Here is a 15,527-nt window from a genome sequence, read left to right on the forward strand (position 1 = left end):
GGATGAAAACGCTACCGTTTCCGGAAAAAACGCAGGAGTGGCTGGAGAAACGGGGGAGTGTCTGGGCGAACGCTGGATGTGTTTGTGACGTCAAACCAGGAACGACAAGCACTGAACTGATCGCAGATGTCGAGTAAGTCTGAAGCTACTCTGAAACTGCTAAGTAGTTTGTAATCGCAATATTGCGAATACATCGTTCGCAATTTTAAGAAGCTAAGATACACTCCCAGTAGGCGGCGGCTTAGCGTGAGCAACTCTGCTAAATTCTCCTTGCGAGCGATCAACTCGGAATGAGGGCCCTAGTCTCCCCCATGTGCACTGACTATACAGCCCTTTTCATCTTTTTGTTCTTGTATCCTCCCCCTTCTAGTCTGGACACTTTACATCAAGGCTTCTTAAACCAGCATCTTAAGTCCACCTTTGATCCTGTCTCCACCAATGCCTCCATTAAGTCCTTTTCCAGGCTGTTGTATGACTCTGTCCACAGGTACAATAATGCTATGGCTACAGCTTCTGTGCACAGCAATATGTCCAAGGCAGAATGGACAGCTCTAAAGCAGCTAGGAAACTATAAGGACATAGTTATTCACCCTGCGGACAAGGGGGGAGGGGTGTTGATACTTGATTTGTAGTATTACATCAATGAGATACAGAACCAATTGGCTGACACAGCTGTTTATGAGGAATTACCTCGAGACCAGTCTCTGGAATTTCAAAAAGCACTAAGAAGCACTCTAGATGCAGCCAGAGAGAGTGGCAAGTTGACACCAAAATTGCACAAAGCACTTATACAGGAACACTATTTGGTAACTTTATTTTTTACAGTTCCAAAATTACATAAGAGTTTACATTCCCCACCAGGCAGGCCCATCATTACCGCAAGGGAATCCATTTTTCAACCAGTGTCAATTTTTTTAGACAGCATTTTGCAGCCAATGATTTTGAAGCACTTTATTAAGGACACTACCAGCTTCCTTAACCATTTGAGTAAGGTTCAATGTGTACCGACTGATACCTTAGTCTGTGTAGTAGACGTTGTGATTCTCTACACGAATATACCGCACGAGGCAGGTTTGAGTGCTATGGAGATTTTTCTGAAGAAAGAAGGAATGGAGGCATTGGATATTCCACTATTTATGGACCTTCTTCGGATGACCTTGGAAAAAACTTTTTTCTGTTTAATGGTAAATTTGATCTAAACGGTAAATCACGTTTAGACCAAAGTCCATCCGCTGGGGTGTCATCCACAGAGGCTCTCTTGAGCATCCTATTATAGAAACCAGAAAATGGAGCACTCACCAGTCTTAGTCCTTAAGTATGCACCAAATTTATTTTACTGACAGCGTAATTCAGCTGCACCTTGCAGCATAATAAAGGTATCTCAAACGTTTCTGGTCCGACACAGACCATCATCAGGAGAATATTAACAGGTATAACGAAAGCTGTCTCATCCAAAACCCCAAATCATCAGCTGCGATCACTTTGAGTGAAATAGAATTTGCTTTCTTCTGCCTCTGAGTGCCGCTTCTTTTGTTTGCTGTGTATATATATATATATATATATATATATATATATACATAAAGAGGTATTATATAATTCATGCTTAGAGTTATGAGAAAGACAATATGTGTCACAATAGAGGGGTGTAATCCTATAACCAGAAGTAATAGTTAAATATTCATGTTGTTGCAGCATATAAGGGGTTAAGAAAGGTGCTGTGTGCAGCAGGTGAAGCAAGGGAGTGACAGTTGTTACCACATACCACTGGAGGAGAGTCTATAAAAAGCGCACTCCACCGGCAGGGAGTGACAGTTGTTACCGGTTCCCTGGTCAGAGTGCAGACCTTGGTTCCCAAAGTCACTGAGGTAGAGAGCTGGCAGAAATCCCTGCAGTGGTGACAGAGACTCGGGGATGTAGCTGGCATAAGACAGGAGTGGGAGAGGTGGAGCACAGCGAAGGAAAGTGACAGGTGCTGTAGCGATGCATATAGACTTGCCCCTGCTCCCGGGTGTGAGGAGAGAGGCGCCTCTGGATCCATGATAGCAGCAGTTAGAAAGGCTCTGTACTGATTCCTATGCAGCTGTGACAGAGCTGTATGTGAGGTGTGTAGGGGCAGAACCGGACCACTCAGCCAGTAGGAGAGGTGCAGGAAGAGTCGGGGGAGTATCCTAAGGCTAGGAAGAATTCACAGGAGGTGTAAGTGAATTAATTTGACCCCACATCACACACCCACAGTTGCTTGTGTCTTACAGCTCATCAATTGGGGTAGTATCCCGTGCTGTCTGCGTTGCTGCAATCCCTAATACTCGCATACCCCACACCAGGCATGTTATAATACTCTGCAGACTAAAGGGAGATAATTTATTCTAAACCTAAAATAGCAGCAGGGGGAGTAAGTAATTATTCAAGCAGGCTGCAACATTGTATACCGGCAGGGAAACAATGCTTCTTTACTGCATGTAGTGTAACCCCTTGTATGTTCTTGGTGTGAAACTGTTTCATGCCTTCATCTATTCAACCTGCCACATATGTACTGAAGCTGCAAAAAGTGAAATATTTATATATGTGCGTATGAAAGGACAAGACACAGCTCAGAAGTACAGAAAAGGGATTGTAGCGGACTAGGGTTAGAGGTATTTATACTTACTGTACTAACTGTTGTCGTGAACTTATAAGTACAAGAGGAGCAGTAAGAGCTTGAAGCTGTGGATAGAGAGAATATGTTAATTCAACATGATTAAAGACACTATATACACAGGAAGAGACACCTGGGGTGCAGATTGCATAGGCCTTATATTTATTTATAGCAAATGCTCAGCATTGGTAGCCAGTTATACAGCGTTAACGGGACTAATAGACTTATCTGACTGTCAGCCATTACTGGAGTGGCTGAATATCTACTCGTTGACTAAAGGAGTGTCTAGTGATCAGTTTAGAAGGAACTAAAAGCGATGCAGTATTGGATTCCCAACACAGAGCCGCAAAGGGAGTGTGAGAGATTTGCCTAAACCCCAGTTACAACAGGAAAGGTCTACAATACATGACAAGATTACACAGAGGCAGACACTAATATACAATTCTAATAGGAATTCTCCGGAAAGGGGATATAACTACATTTATCTAAGGTGTATTTTCATTACATTACATTACAGTTGACGAAAAAAAAACTATGGACCCCAATAGTGCACTACAAAGCTAAAGAGTACCCGGGTCACTCTAATTTTTGAAACTGATGTGGTTACAGAGGTAATTTTGTATTGCATGCATTTTTATGTATAGGTATATTATCCAAGGGTTAGCAAGGGGATATATATATATATATATATATATATATGATATATTTATATTGTACATGATAGTTATATGACCTTGATACATTAAATCTGTTCTACTTACCATTCATTTGGTTTGTCTGGAAATCGATCCAAGGAGTCTGAAAGAAGAGCAGGTATATAACTCATAAGGGTAACAACTGTACATCTTTATATGCAGTTACCAAACATTACAGGCTGTACATCTTTATATGCAGTTTGTGAACCTTACAGGCTTTCCCAAGCAAGCCAAGAAGTAATATTCAGCTTGGGTGGAGGCACGTTACCTATAACTGTAATTTCCCCATCACTAGGTATCTATCACACAGAAAGGGGGTTTACAAAGTGGAGGCACTGCTGAGATCTGGGATCCAGCGCTTATAAGGTTTTGGGAATTAACAATTGATGCTTTCTTTTATAGTTAAGAACCATGGAAGTGCCCATTGGGGAAGATATTTATACATGGTGTCAGAGGAAAAAGGTCAATCCCAAGAGGTGTATGGGAGTAGTGGGGGTATTGCAGGTTTCTCATATGAGGAAGTGAGTAGCAAAATGTGCACACTGTATTGCATAACCAGACCCATGATAGTTGATAAATGGGGAGGAGAAGTTGTAGAACCAGTTGCCCTATTGGTAGAAATGGAGAGGGAGCCAGATGCAAATTTGATCCCATCTATGCTGATGGTGGATGAAGAAATGGGGAGGAAGTGGTGTATCATTTGGCCTAGTAGGAGGGAGGAAGAAGTAACCAATGCTCGCATCTCAGGAACCCCCTCAACTACTTTGGATAAGGGGAATGGAGACACAAATGTAACTGGTGGGCAATTTGAAACAATAGTGGATAGAGTTGTCTCTGAATTAGAAATATGGCATTGTGAGGGAAGCTATCAAAAGATTAAAGATATTCTCTGGCATTGTGCCTGTACCTACTGGAGAGGAAACTTTCGAAGCCTGGAAGGAGGCTGCAATACAATAGGCAGAAGAATGGCAGTGTCTTGACCAAATAAAATGCCAGAGAGTGATGGAGAGTTTACGGGGGCTGGCCATGGGGATAGTGCAGGCAGCTAGGCAAAGTAATTCCAATGCTACACTAGAGACATACTTTGATGCTCTGGACTATGTGTATGGCACCCTCGAAGATGTAGGTGACCTCATGTCTAAATTAGATCACACCTTCCAAGAACCAGGGAAGAAACTGAGTTCGTATGTGATATGAGTTGATAAGCTGCTATATAAAATTGTCAACAAAGGAGGGATTGGTAAGGAAGAGGTATATAATAGCCATATGAAGCAGCTACTACGAGGAGCTCTGACAACGGATTCGGTGGCGCAGTAACTGAGGTGTTCTGGTACAAGGGATATCCCTCCAGCATTCAATGAGTTGCTAAAAGAGGTTAAACAGGAGGTGGTGCTAATAGAGATGAGGGATCGGATGACTAAAAATGTCAAGGTGGTGCAATCTACTGTTGAGACCAATGTACTAGAAGACAAGATTTTAAAACTTATGGAGGAGCAAAACAAAAAAATAACAATTTATAGGTAACCAAAGTGCCAACAACTCCCTTCAAAATCCTACACCCAATGCAAGTGGAAGGGGCATGGGAAGGGTAAATAACTTCATGAATCAAGGCTGTTTTAAGTGTGGGATTATGGGTCATAGGGCCTTTGAGTATAATTTTAACCTCAATGTTCCCAGAACTCCAATAGTAACTCTAGCAGAGAAGATACAAGTCAGGGAAATGGACGTGGAAGGCCTGTGGACACCACACAGGTCTCCTAAAAGTTGAGCGCTGCACAATGGGGAGCACTTGGTGGAATGAAGTGTTGCCCAAAATAGTGATGGGACCTGCCCCAATAATGACTGCCAAGATAAATGGGCATTGCTGTAAGATTCTGATTGACAGTGGTTCTCAAGTTTCGATAGTGTTTGAGGACTGGTACAGAAGAAACATCCCTGAAGTCCCCATACAGCCACTGCCAGGATTAGTAATATGGGGGCTTAGCATAGAGAAACACCCTTACCTGGGATACACTGAGATAACAATGGAACTGTGTCGGGAAGAAAATGAAGATATGGAGAGGTTACAAGTGCCCTTGATTGCATTCGTCTGCCCAGAGGTCCCTCAAGGAAGAGGAGCCCCCTTTAATCATCAGGACTAATACCAGAATATACCCCATCCTCATTGAGTAGTTAAAAAATTAAAATGAACCAGCTGACATGCCTTCCTATTCATACTGTGTGCAACCTGGAGGAACCCTAATGGAGACCAACAATAAGTTTGATGTTTGCTTACTGGGATACAAGCTCACCTCTGAGGCGAGAGCTAGTTTAATCAAGGAGTTGGAATGTAGAGAGGAAGTGTTTTTCACTGGAAAGTTGGATCTAGGAACGGCCAAAGGAGTAGAGCATCATATAAGACTCACAGATGACACACCTTTCTGGGAGCATTCACGAAGGATAGCCCCAGACGATTTTGAAGATGTGAAGAAGCATTTGAAGGGACTATTAGAAAATCAGGTACTAATAGAGTCCAAGAGCCCCTATGCCTCCCCAATAGTCATCGCACGGAAGAAGAATGGGAATATCAGGATGTGCATAAACTGTAGAACCTTGAACCAAAGGAAGTAACTGACCAATATACTGTGCCTCAGATAGATGAGGCCTTAGAGATTGCCTACATGGGAGCATTCTGTTCTCAGTTTTGGATTTAAGAAACGGGTACTACCAGATACCAATGTGCCCCGAGGACCGAGAGAAGACTGCTTTTATATGTCCATTGGGATTTTATGAGTTTCTTCAAATGCCACAGGGGTGAAAGGGGCTCCTGCAACTTTCCAGTGGAGAAGATCATCGACGATATGAACTATCGGGAGGTGATAGTTTACTTGGACGATATAATTGTCTTCGGAGCTACTGTGGAGGAACATAACTATTGCCTCATAAAAGTTCTAGAGAGGATGATTGAAGGTGGCCTGAAGCTTTCACTTGATAAATGTCACTTGTGTCAATTATGTGTCAAGTATTTGGGACACATTGTTAGCAAGGATGGAGTGGACACAGACCCTGACAAGGTGAAGGCAATGACGAAATGGCCACGTCCCACCAAGTTGAAAGAATTTAGATTGTTCCTGGGCTTCTGTGGATATTATTGCAGATTCGTCCCAAACTATTCTGCCCTCACCAAACCATTAACTGATCTCACAAATGGATACCCTGCTATACATGGGAGGAATAAATAATGAGTATAACTGACAGAGAAACTCTATAAGCCCACTGAACCATTTGGAGAAAGGTGGACACCCGAATGTGAGGAGACCTTCATATCTCTGAAAGAAAGTTTAAGCAATGCCCCGGTTTTGGCATATGCCGATCCCAACCTACCATACGTCCTACACATCGATGCATCCATAGAAGTGCTTGGAGGTGTCTTATATCAAAAACACCAAAATGGGCTGAAACTGGTGTTGTTTGCTAGCAGGTAGTGATAGTGAAAGGCGATATCTTACGCACAAAATAAAATTCTTAGCCTTGAAGTGGTGCATAGTGGACAAATTCCAGGATTATATATACGGGGTTAAATTCGAAGTGCATACAGACAACAACCCACTCACTTATGTGCACACTACTGCGAAACTATATGCGACCAGGCACCGCTGCTTTGCAGCACTGGTCCTGTATGAATTCACTTTGAAGTACCAACCAGGAGTGATGCAAATTCTCTCTCTAGGATTCCACGACCGGAGAGATTCACGGAATGTGTCGAACCCTGCAGGTGAATGCCACTATGAATGGTGCACTAGTAAGTGTGCTGGGAGTAACAACTGAAGCGCTGGGTCAGTTTGATGGAGATGGAAGACTTACCAAAGCTAAAGGAACATCAAATCAGACAGGATCAACTTAGAGATCCATGTATTGGACAAGTGATACCGGGAACGGTAAGATGGAAAAATACCCCAACTGAGCCTGAGCTGATAGAAGACATTGGACTTCTGAATTGACAGAAAAAAAAATCTAATTATGAGAGGAGTTTTACACAGATGTACCAAATAATATATCAATTATTACTACCAAAGAAACATCGCCTGAGAGTTGTGCAATCCCTGCATGATAAGCATGGGCATTTAGGGTTTGAAAAAACCTTAAAACTTGTGACTGATTGGTTCTACTGGCCGAGGATGAAGAACGAGATAGAGAAGTACTGCAATAACTGTGGAAATTGTGTTGTAAGGAAAACATTGCCTGCAAAAGTAGCCCCATCGGTGAATTTCAAAAGTAATGGACCCATGGACTTAGTGTGCATGGACTTCTTAACATTGGAGGTAGACGCAGGGAAGAAGTGCCATATTTTAGTAGTGGCAGATTACTTTACCAGATATGCGCAGGCGTATATAACACCTAACCAGAAGGCAGTCACAGTTGCAAACACTCTGTGGGACAAATTCTTCATCCATTATGGACTCCCAAAAAGGTTGTATTCAGACCAGGGTAGAGAGTTTGAGGTTAAATTGATTAAAGAACTCTGTGTAAGCTGTGGGATTTCAAAGTCAAGAACTATGCCCTACCATCCTCAGGGTGACCCGCAGCCTGAGCGGTTTAATAGAACGCTGCTGAATATGCTAGGAACTTTAAATCCTTTGAGTAAGATCCACTGGAAGAGGCATGTTAACCAACTAGTGTATGCTTACAATTGCACTCAATGTGAAGCTACGGGATATTTGTATACATGTTTGGGACGGAGGCCAAACTCCCAATAGATGTGAGCATGGGTGTTTCCTCTGGAGAGAGCTCTTATTCCTCTCATCTAAAGTATGTAAGTGGAAACTTAATGCGCTCTCTTATATATGTATATATGTGAGACTCTGACAGTGCCAGATACACTGGTTGTGAGCTGCCTTTAATTCACAGACATCAGAGAATCAGAAAAATTGTACATGTGGCTGGGATCAACAGCACTGATAGGTGGCAGGACTCCTCTATTAGTCTGTACAGCACACACAAGGTCAGCTCTGCCTACCTAAGGTAAGGGGCAAGTCCCTCTGGTAGTGGGGCCCATCCTGCTCCCTGCATTGGACCATAAATGAAAAAAAATGCTCAAAACATTGTGTATGGGGGAGTTGCATCCAGGGGATGACTCATTGCTAATCTGGCCAGCAGTGGCCCCCATAGATCTCAGGGGCCAGGTTAAATTCACCTGCTTCAACAATTTCAGTTCCACCTCTGCATGGGTGAGGCTCCAGCTAGATGTCATTACTTTAGAAACTGCGACTTTTAGTTACAATTGTTGCAACATTTGCTAAGCTGAAACTGTGTTAATGACTTTATATGTATCCAATCCAAATTATATAGGACACTTGCACCAGCCCATTAATATTTTATTTTTAAATATCTGTTTTATTGACTTTAAGTAGGCTTACAGCAAATATAAACAATAAGGTAAAGTTAAACATACAATAGCAGGAGTATAAACTGCCCCAAAATGAGAAAAACTGAATCTCGTGTCACTATAACAATTAGGCATATGTGCGTTGGTGTACTAATCACTGTAGAGCAAGAAAAAAAGGGAAGACCAGTACAATTTTAATATAGGAAATAAGTATATAATAAAAAAGGATAAATGATGTACCCCAGTGATATTTTTTATCACTTTATCATGTATTTCTTTTCTAATATTTCACTGATATATTTGAATATGAATTATCTACTTTTTATACAAATACAATTAAAGTTATGTTTTGATCCAGTGCCCTACACCAAGAAACTGCTGTTCTCTCTCTTGTGTGTTGTATACTTTTGTATTAGGTGTCAGTAGTAGCGCCTCTTATGCCATGGTAGTGAAAACATATATTTACAAATAACTAATCAAATCAGGCAATTTTGGGGGGTTTCACCCTACACATTGTTTATTACACACATTGGTGCAGAGGATCAACTATTGATGTTTCTCCTCTCTATTCTTTAACAAGATTAATTTCTCCTCACGTGATTAATTAGTGATATATTTCTAGTAAAACATTTGTTACATTCAAAGCAATTAAAAGGCTTCTCTCCTGTATGAATCATGTGATGTATAACAAGATATTGCTTATCTATAAAACTATTTCTGCATTGAGAACATTTACAGTATATGATTTCTCTCCTGTGTGAGCTCTCTGATGTAAAACAAGATGTGACTTCTGGGAAAAATGCTTGCTGCATTCAAAACATGTAAATCAGGCCTGGCCAACCTGTGGCTCTCCAGCTGTTGTAAAACTACAATTCCCAGCATGCTTTGCCACAGTTTTGCTATTAGGCAATGCTAAAACTGTGGTAGAGCAAGCTGGGATGTGTAGTTTCACAACAGCTGGAGAGCCACAGGTTGGCCAGGCCTGATGTAAATGGTTTCTCTCCTGTGTGAGTCCTCTGATGACTAACAAGGTCTCGCTTGTAGGTAAAACACTTGCTACATTCAGAGCATTGAAATGGCTTCTCTCCTGTGTGAGTCCTCTGATGTCTAACAAGCTGTGAGTTTAGGGTAAAACATTTGCTGCACTCAGAACATGTAAATGGTTTCTCTCCTGTGTGACTCCTCTGATGTCTAACAAGCTGTGAGTTTAGGGTAAAACATATGCTGCACTCAGAACATGTAAATGGTTTATCTCCTGTGTGACTCATCTGATGAATAACAAGGTTTCGCTTCTTGGTAAAACAATTGCTACATTCAGAGCATTGAAATGGTTTCTCTCCTGTGTGAGTCCTTTGATGACTAACAAGGTCTCGCTTGTGGCTAAAACACTTGCTACATTCAGAGCATTGAAATGGTTTCTCTCCTGTGTGACTCCTCTGATGTCTAACAAGCTGTGAGTTTTGGGTAAAACATTTGCTGCACTCAGAACATGGAAAGGGTCTCTCTCCTGTGTGACTCCTCTGATGTATGAGAAGCTGTGATATATATGTAAAGCTTTTGTCACACTCAGAGCACAGATGTGGTTTCTTTCCTGGGAGACTCATCCTGTATGAGATGAGAAACAAATTAGCTGTAGAATGTTTCTCCTATCCAGAAAATGAGAATAGCTTGTGCGATTCCTCCAGAGGTGTAAGGAGAAATGATGCCTGTAGTGGGTTTGATCAGAGAAAAATGTCCCTTTCTACAATAACTTATTGGTTAAAATCCTGTAAATTTGTTGTCCTGCAAGAAAAAAATTATATTTAACAGCATAAAGGTTACTGGGGTAATTCTACTTTTACAGTATCAGTGTGACTATATATAATGAACTTTATATATTTTTATATACACTAACAAATATAACCCAGTCATTTACCAATGTTTTTATATTTGTGTATTTTGCAGCATGGATAACTCTATTTTCCTGTAGCAGCTACTGATACTTAATATAGTTCACAGGGGTAGATGTATGAAACAGCATTATGGGGGAAGTGGTATCAGAGCAGACTCTGCACTTTTTACTGAATGAGGTCCATATTGCACATATTATACCACAGTACTGATATACAAAAAATAGTAGTTCACATGAGACCAATATACTGAGAGAGTATATATATATATATATATTTATTTAATACACACATAATCCCACAGTAATACGTAGTCTATTCATCACTTATTTTCAACAAAAGCAGGTGATAATTAACATTTTCAGAATGAGCATTGATGCACAGGCAGCTATGCGCCCGAGGTGTTGGAGAAGTGGGGGTGCCCATCTATTGGCCATGTGTCAAGCTTAGGTGCAGGCACAGGGAGCATATGGCAGCAGCAAGCGTGAAGATAGCTGTGTGCCCAGTTGCCCATCTGTTGGCTGTGTGTCCAGCTTGGGGTGCAAGCAAAGGGAGCATATGGCAGCAGAGAGAGGGCTGTGTGCCCAGGTTGTAGGGGAAGTAGTGGTGCTTGGCTGTTGGCTGTGTGCCCAGCTCGGGGTGCCGGCACAATTAGAACATGGCATCCGAGAGCAGGGAGAGAGCTGTGTGCCCAGGGTTGTAGGGGCACAACTGTTGGCTGAGTGGGTAGGGAGAAGGGGCAATGAAGTCACTGTGACCAGATCCACTGATGTGGGTATAAATATGACAAGAACCATGGAAGCAGGAGAAAAGTCTCTCACCTCTGAAAGCTGTCTCAGCAGAAAGAGCAGTTTTCCATAAATTATACATTTGTTAGAGACATGATGATAGTCCCTGAAAGCTTTTTTAAACTTGCATCGAGTTTAAAACATAATTATGACAAGTGATAATTATGTAGCACCTAATAGAGACTATTTAGATTATATTATATACATGACACAATAATATTACTACAAAATATACAGTTTAAAGTTTGAGATTACTGAGTATTAAACAATTTTGGACTAAAATTAAGCAAATGTTCAACCAAAAGTTGGTTGTCACAATGAAGGGACAACTAAATTTTTCCTACTGCTACGTATCTGGACCATACCAGACAGACTGTAAGTGCCCATAAATATACTTACACATTTATTATGGGCTTACATTCAGTTACATAGTGATTCATGAATATCTACCTACATTACGACTTATATAATTCTGTGTCATATACAGTGTGTTATCTTCATATTTTTCTTTTAAAATATGTAAATTCAGTTTTTATTAAATACAATATTTATTTGATAATGCCAAATATAGAATATAAAGTTCACAGTAGTTTGCCCTATGAAATATAATTCTATTATATTTAATACTAAATATATAACAATTGTTTAAATAAAACTCTTTAAGTATTGACAACATGACAATATTTACAAAATAACATCTACAAATATTTATGTATATATCAATATATTCATATGTATAATATAATCACCTTACTCTAGAGATCCTTTCTTTCTCCTATTGTACCATCTGCCCAGCTCTCCAACCAGTAACTCATCCAGCAGCTCCTCCATCAGCTACCAGTGCCCTGATACAGCCTATTTATAGTCACTCTTCCCCATCTCTCCCCAGTAGTTCCCAGAATGGGCAGAAGGAATTCTTACACCGAGAGGTGACATGTGAATTAGTGTTACATAACATTATTATTTAGTCATTCAGCACATTAGCTTCTCGTGCCCAGTTCCTTTTCTTGTAAATGAGGTGTAAATATTCCTAAAGTCACTTACTACAATGGGAAATGCTAATTACACCCTGGCAGGGGTAACACCTTGTATTCTAATTAGATCACAGCAGCCTCTGTTATGTTACTAAAGGGTCCATTGTTTAGGAGTCACCTATTGTTCAGGCAGAGTTTAGGCAGACAGACCTTTTCTACATACAGTATCAGCAGCAGGAACATCACAATGATTCACTTTAAATATAATCAAAATGACACATATAAAGCACCAAGAAAAAGTTTGCACAAATGTTGAAAAAATAAAAAATATTATATGTATATTAAAATGCTATATATAAATGCGAAAGCCCTCACTCACTCACTCACTCACTCACTCACTCACTCACTCACTAATTCTCTTTTTTCCTGATATGTTAGGAAGCTGAAATGTAACATAGGTATTCTACAGGTGGGAAATAGGAAACTACATAATTAGAATTTAATAAACCTCCCCTAAGGGGATTAAAAGGGGGTTGTAATAATAATAATATCATTACCGATGCGTGGCTTGCATTGCGTGAATGATAATGCCCAAACAGACAATCACATTTAAATTTGAATTGCATTGGACTCCAGTGTGTAGAATTTAATAAACTACAAAAATGGTCCTGTCACTTTTTAATGTGTCCGCTACGCGTGTTCCTAGGGCACTGCCAAGAACCATGTATTAATATTTACTGACATTAAGACGTCTCAAATTTACATCTCTAAAAATTTTCCACATTTTATCACTCATTTAAATGCAAAGAGCAGGTAGAACAGCGAGTGAGACATAAATATTCCTAAGGTCACTTACTAAAGCATAGAAACATAGATTTTAATGGCAGATAAAAACCACTTGGGCCATCTAGTGTACTATCTAGTACAAAGTATAGTCATAATTAGCACTTAGACAAAATCACACATAGACAAAATCTGTAGCACAGATAGTAAAAATCTGTCCTATCTGTGTTATCTGGGCTCTGGGGGAGTTCAAGGAAAATTGCATAGTCAAAATCAGACATAGCAAGGATCTCACCTTGTGGAAACACCTTAAGTTGCCCAGGTACAGATTAAGCACACACCCTATGGTTATTTTTTTGTGCAGGAAGCCAATTAACCTATCAGTATATTTTTGGAGTATGGAAAGAAACAAGAGCAGTCCGAGGAAATCCACACAAGTATGGGGAGAATGTGTAAAGATATAGATAAATCTAAAATAGTGTGAGACACATATAAAGCTGCAGGGACGGATTGGCCTTGAAAGCTGCTGGGAAGGTTCCTGTGAGGCTGACCGCAGTGTGGGGCCACATGTAGCTCTGCATCCAGTACTTCATCAGCACCACTCACATTATATCTGGCAGCTGCCAGCACCTATAAGAGGCCACAGCTTGGGGAGCTCTGGCATTGTGAGGATAAGCTGTCATCTCACGTGACAGAGCTCCTCCAGTCACCAGTTCCTGGCAGCCACACAGCGCACACACACAGTGACGGTGAGTGATATCTATCCCTTTGGCCCCTCTGCTTTCCCATACTCTCCTGCTCTCTCTGCCCTCCCACTTTCTGCTACACCACTGACCCCTTTTCACACACACCTCCAACAGCCCATCTGCTCTCCCCCCTGCGGCACCCCCCTTTCCACCCACGGCACTCCCCTCCCCCACTTGTGGAACTACCCTCCCCAACTCATGGTACTCCCCCTGTGCCCCCCCACTTGCAGTACCCCGCTCATTTTGAAATTAGTGAAAATAAAGTAAACTATCTGGATGTCGAGCTCTCCCAGGAAAATGGTCACTTATATATGAACTTACACAAGAAACTAACCAACAGGAATAAAATAAAATTTTGAAAGCGGACAGTCAACATCCAAGTTCCATTAGGAATAGTCTCCTCTGTTCACAATTTTTCCGAGCAGTAAGAATTTCTGACAACACTGCTAAGGCAGAGGCTAGAATTGATGAGATGTCAATGCAATTTATAAGCAGGGGTTATGATGCAATGCACCTGAGAACTGTCAAGCAACAAGTTCTGTCTATTCCGAGAATGTATTATTATTATTATTACCCTTTATTTATATGGTGCCACAAGGGTTCTGCAGTGCCCAATTGCAGAGTACATATGCACATAATCAAAACAAGAAAACAGTGACTTACAGTTGAAGACAATATAGGACAAGTACAGGGTAACTAAGCATAACTACACCAGTAAAGGACATAGAGATAAGTTTCAAGGTGGACAAAAAACTGCAGTATTTGGGCAGTTGAGGATTTTAAATGTAAGAAAAGGTTAAGCACACGAGGGAAAAAGGCCCTACTCGTGAGAGCTTACATTCTAAAGATGCACTTAAGGTGTCCTCACGGGATGCCATTTGTACAACATTGTCATCCATACTGTCATACCAACATGCGGACTTAAAACTTATTTAAAACTGGTTCCGTCATCCATCTACCATACATTACATAGTAATATATAACATACTAAATAAGTTATTATAAAAACCACCTTAATTTAAGCTTATGATTTAGACCATTAGGCGCTAAAGTACCTAAATTAAAAATCCACCTCATCTCTGCTTGTGCCAATCTTTTATCTCTATTGTTTGTGCGCTTTTTATGAACTTGAAACAAATCAATAATACAATGGTGCACGAACAATAGAGATGTAATGTATAGTAGATGGATGACGGAACCAGTTTTAAATAAGTTTTTACAATATTATCATTTAGTATCTCAGTATTAATATATATATATATATATATATATATATATATATATAGTAACACAGAATGGGCGGCACTCCGAGACTTGGTATAAGTGAAAATAAAGTGCTAAGACTTTTATTATTCAATACGCATGATCTACGTTTCGGGGTCGCAGCCCCGTCGTCAGGATAAATGCATATGACATATAGTGTTGTTTAAATACCTTAAATTCAGAATGACTCCTCCCGCCGGCGTTACCCACGCTGCTCGGATCCCGGCCGCTGCACTCCGTCTCACCGGAAGTGACGTCGCGCCGGTCCGTCCAGCTGGCGTGTTGACGCTGTAATCAAGGTTGCCATAGTTACATGTAAACAGTGTTCACGATATCAACAGTTCAATGTTAATATTCATTTTACAAACATCTTCATAACGTACTCTGTG

The 15,527-nt window shown here is 40.7% G+C and overlaps 1 pseudogene; it reads right to left on the reverse strand.

Annotated features, from left to right (window-relative positions):
* Nucleotides 1-9,276: 9,276 nt before the first annotated feature.
* Nucleotides 9,277-15,527, reverse strand: part of LOC134934264 (zinc finger protein 84-like) — a 132,786-nt pseudogene continuing 126,535 nt past the window's right edge.

Source organism: Pseudophryne corroboree, chromosome 6 (genome assembly GCF_028390025.1).
Source record: "Pseudophryne corroboree isolate aPseCor3 chromosome 6, aPseCor3.hap2, whole genome shotgun sequence".
In the NCBI taxonomy this organism is placed as follows: Eukaryota; Metazoa; Chordata; class Amphibia; order Anura; family Myobatrachidae; genus Pseudophryne; species Pseudophryne corroboree.